General features: G+C 28.0%; 1 long non-coding RNA gene across 1 annotated transcript; it reads right to left on the reverse strand.

The window, feature by feature from the left end:
- Positions 1 to 426: 426 nt before the first annotated feature.
- Positions 427 to 3,846, reverse strand: LOC130798095 (uncharacterized). Its single transcript, XR_009039015.1, has 3 exons — positions 3,526 to 3,846; positions 3,030 to 3,132; positions 427 to 612 (listed from the first exon to the last, which is right to left on the reverse strand). It is a non-coding gene; the product is annotated as an uncharacterized LOC130798095 (long non-coding RNA).
- Positions 3,847 to 4,852: the final 1,006 nt, after the last annotated feature.

Below are 4,852 nucleotides of genomic sequence, written 5' to 3' on the forward strand. Positions count from 1 at the left end.
TTAAAGTAATAGCATAATATAATATACCCAAGAGAATTCGTCCAAAAAAAATACCATTCGAGAAAAGATGTTATGAACTTGAAGATGAAATTGAGCATAAACATGAAAAACATTCAACAAAGTTAACAAGTTCTTTAAAATAAAACCTAAGGGCGAAAAAAAAAAATTTAACGAACACAACTCATCAAGATACATATCCAAGTCCTATATTGGTACCGACATTATCTATAAGAGAAAATTGAAAAACATTGTGCAGGAATCATTATAAGAACCAATGTAACCGCCTCGAATTATGAAGGCAAAACACTAACTGGAATTTAGTATTAATCAAGCGGAAGCTTATTTTTGCCAACACAATTAAGGGGTTACTTAAAGGTCAAACCAATATCCAAGCAATATAACGGAAGTCTTAACTGTCCAAAATATAGAAAAATTACAACCAAATCGAAATAAGTCCAAAGTTCAAATTACATCCTTAAATTAGTCTAAATCTAAACTAATAGTCTCTCAAATACAATAAAGAGATCTAAACAAAAGGGGAGTCATACTCCAACTCGGGTTCAACTTCCGCTCGCATATCCATTCTCCGTCGAGGTGCCATAGGGGTTTACTCTAAAAACAAAACCATTGGAAAAACACACAAAGCATAGTATCAGCAAAAAGGCTGAGTATAAACACACTGGTGTCCGTCAAACAAGTTATTAAAATCTTTTTTTTTTGAGTAAATTCATTTTGAAATATGCTTTTTCATTTGATAAATCATATTATGATTCAAATCCAGTTCAATAGCTCTATAGTAATTTCAAATTCTCATTTTTCATCATAAATCATAAAATCTCAATAGATTCAAATCAATTTCAAACTCATATCATAAGTTTACATGGGTACTCTGTGAGTAATCCTGTGACTCGTTTGGTAGTCGGTCTACCGTCCGCGACATGTCCGGCAAGTGTAACACAATGGTATTGTGAACAATACGCGCTCATCATTAGTGAGCCGTTTAATCATGCACACAACATTTGCTGTGGCATATGTACCCGCCATTTAGGCTAAAACATTTTTTTGTACATAATATATATCTTGTAATTTTAATAGCATTTGAATGTCAAAAATATTAACTTTTTCCATATGATAAACATCTTTTATTTGCACATAGCAAAACATACTTTATTTGCGACTTAGCAAAATCAAATCATAATATTTCCCACATGGGTAAAACATGCTTAGCATAATCATATCATGAAACATAACCTTTGTATTATATTGGGGCATCACTAGCATGTATGGAAATGCATCGTAACAAAAAGTAATTAAAGTTCAATACGATTTTTTTAAGGAAACCACTAAAATGTTTCGTTTCAATCCTTCTTAAAGTAAATATAACTTAAAAGGGTTTTGAAATTCATTCAAAACAACTAGAATATGATTCATAAGTCTATAAAATCATTACGACAAAAGATTTCATAAAACACTATTTTCTTAAATACAAGATAGTTTTGCCGGTAATAAAATCGATAATTGATTTACAAAGTACATATTAATTCTCCAACAAGGCCCAAATTAATCAAGTCATTATAATACCTTATTTAAAATGAATTTAAGGTTGTCCCATCAGATTATAATTGGTTATGCAAATTTATAACGATCTTACAATTATTTTCGACAATTTGGGTATTTACCGTTATTTAAATGGTGTCTTAAATCCGTAAAATTTATAAACCATCTAATTTAAACTTAATTTATACTATGAGGCAGTAGGTTATTAATATAATTATAGATTTTTTTATATAGGTCTATTTTTACCCAAATTTAATTAACAATATTACACTTTTTAATAAATAAACATTTTCTATTAATTTGATAAATTAGTAAATAATTAATAATTTATTTTATAAAATTATACCAAAGTTCCAAAAGTCATATAACATGTTTATTAGGTTATTTGAATTTATAAAACTCATGTATGATGTTTTATTATTTTGTATAGACATTTTATTGATAAATAGAATAAAATAGGTTTTAAATTATTTGAGTCCGAATAAAATATTATTAAAATTATATGATATTCCAAAAGCTATTTTAAGTGGTATAAAATTTTAAATAACCATTAAAAATCATGTGGGGTATTTTTAATAATTAATATGGTTATTTTACCGATAAACCGAATCAAATTTATTTAAGTCCATATATGGTCACGAAAATCCATATAAGTTTTTGAACATGTATCTACTGTTTATATAAGTGTCTCATAAAATTTTCATGTCCAAAAGACGTCATTTAGTATTTATTTTATATTTTATTGTTTTCAAACTTACCGATTATTAATAACCGAGTAAAAATTATTAAGGTCCTTAAATGTCAACGAAACCTTCCCAAACTTTTACCAATTTTACCTACTATCCATATGAGTATGTGATAAAAATTTCAAGTCTATATGTCTTTATTTGGTAATTATTTTATATTTTACCATTTTATAATTTACCGTTAAACAATTTAACGATTATTCAAAAATAATAAAAAAATTCCAAACTAAATATACTCTGGCCAAATGTTGTTGGAGTTATTATAATATGTTTTTATTAATTATTTTTGATGATGAAGAGTTCATCTAATACCATGTTTTGTAATAAGAGTATTTAACACCTTAAAATCCATTAAAATATCAATTTAACGAATAATCTCAACAAAAAGTATCCAAGAAATTTTCTTAACATATAGCTACTGGAAATTTCTTTTAAAATGAATTTCAAATATTTTCAAATTCATATAATCATTTCCATCACAATAACTTTCACAAAGTAGTGTTAAACATGCCTTTAAAAATACAATAATTTATAAAATCAACATGCATGATGCCCACAATAATAATACATGTAATAAATTATTCCATACTCAAATTTATCATTTTGACATCATTTTTCAAGATTTAAGAACTTCTCTTTGGGAATTTTTTTTTTTAAAAAAAAGTTTATACACAAACTTTCCCAACTTGTTCTTAAATCCTTTAAAAATCACCCCATGTGACATACCTCGACTCCAAGCCTATATAATTATTCCGTAAGCTCCTACGCGTTCTTAAAAGCGGTTCTAACTTCGGGTCCTTGCCTTCAAGTCTCAACTCCAACTCTTCAACTAAACATATTGCATTCATCCAAAAATCAATAATAATTTTGGATTTCTAACATGCACTTAACTTTTCCAAGTTAGAGTTGTTAGATTAATACTTGTGATGATTTTAATATATTTGGAGTATACTTATTATGTTGAGCAACATACTTAGTTAAGTCCCATAATTTTATTTGAATCCTTTAAGTAACAAAATTTATATGTTTGTGGAAATACATCTTCTTACTTTCTATTATGGCCGATTTTTATAGATTTATAAGTGATGATTTTCTTAGTTTAGAGATAAAATACTCATTTTATAATGATCTTAGTTTATAAAAAGATTCATGTAAAAAAATATGTTTTACATGAACAAGTTTTAACAAAAACTAGTGGAATAAAGAAATGAACATAACTTACTCTATACTTGGTGGATTTCTTCAAGTTTGGTGTCTATGGAAAGCTCTTAAGATGAAGATTATTTTTATGGGAGATTTGAGTTTATAAACATAAATTTTCAGAAGTTTTAGATGGGTTTTTGAAGAAGATTTGATGAGAAAAGAAAGTGTTTTAGTTATTGAAAGTTTGAAGGATTCTAGTGTTTGTTCATGGATGAACTTGGGAGCAATGTGTTGGGGTTTATGGCTGAATAATTATTCAGAAAATAGAGTGTTTTTGCTTCAAATATTTGCCTCTTGCATGCTTGTAATGATGCACAAGCTTTGGGTAGAACAAAAGGGGTTCTTGCGTAGAGTTTTTAGCTTGTGTATGTAAGTATACAAAGGGCTATAAGGGGGAGTAGGACAGCTTTAGCATGGCTGGTTGGGGTTTCTTTTGGTGATTTTTGTCCATCATTTGATGAAATCTTTATCTAAGATAGTTTAAGGTTTGGGTAAAAATTGTTGTACATGTAACAAGTTATGTAACTTGTACTTCATGTTTAAAAATCACTTGTATATGTGTGAAATATTTAATTTACTCCTATCATGGTTACATAATATGCTTGGGTAATAATAAAAATATTTTTCGAACTGTTATGGGTAGTTGCTCAATTTTAAGTTTTACCTCCAAAGTTTACGTTACTTGTTACGATTCGTAATCACGTTACGAATTAACAAGTTTCTAATCATTGTAGAGATTTTTCAAATTACTACCATCACTAATTAAATTATAATTAGTAACGAACAAATATATAAGAATAATTAGGCGCTAAAAACGACTAATGAAATCTCCTAATAATACGACTGTTTCAACCAAGCTATTTTCCATTACCTTAATTTTGATACCAATTCACATAATCGCAGACCAAAATACCTCCATGCCTTCCACCATCTTTGGTGCCCTAACTTTATTAAGTGTGAAATATGTTTTTGTGTCTATACCTTGTAAAAGCTTTGCATTCCCAAATTTTTCATTGTCTATGCCGAGAAAAGGAATTTGCCAAAAATTTGAAGATTTCCTTTATTTATTTATTTATCCCATTAACTAATTACCCTAAAAAAATAGCACAACCAATAACAATACTCACCTAAAAGATAATACCCAGAAAAATTATACACTTTTGATTAAGATAAGAAGCTAAAGTTAGTTTGGGGCGAAGATAATTATTTGAAAAATATGAATTTTCTTTCCCAAAGTTGTAACACGTTTTGCGAGAAGCCTTAACTCCGTCTCTCATTTTCTCCTTCAACGCTTAGCATTAAATTTTTTGGGCCTATTAATGCTTTCCACAGAGCCCCTAATTTTC

This window comes from Amaranthus tricolor, chromosome 13 (genome assembly GCF_026212465.1).
Source record: "Amaranthus tricolor cultivar Red isolate AtriRed21 chromosome 13, ASM2621246v1, whole genome shotgun sequence".
NCBI lineage: Eukaryota > Viridiplantae > Streptophyta > Magnoliopsida > Caryophyllales > Amaranthaceae > Amaranthus > Amaranthus tricolor.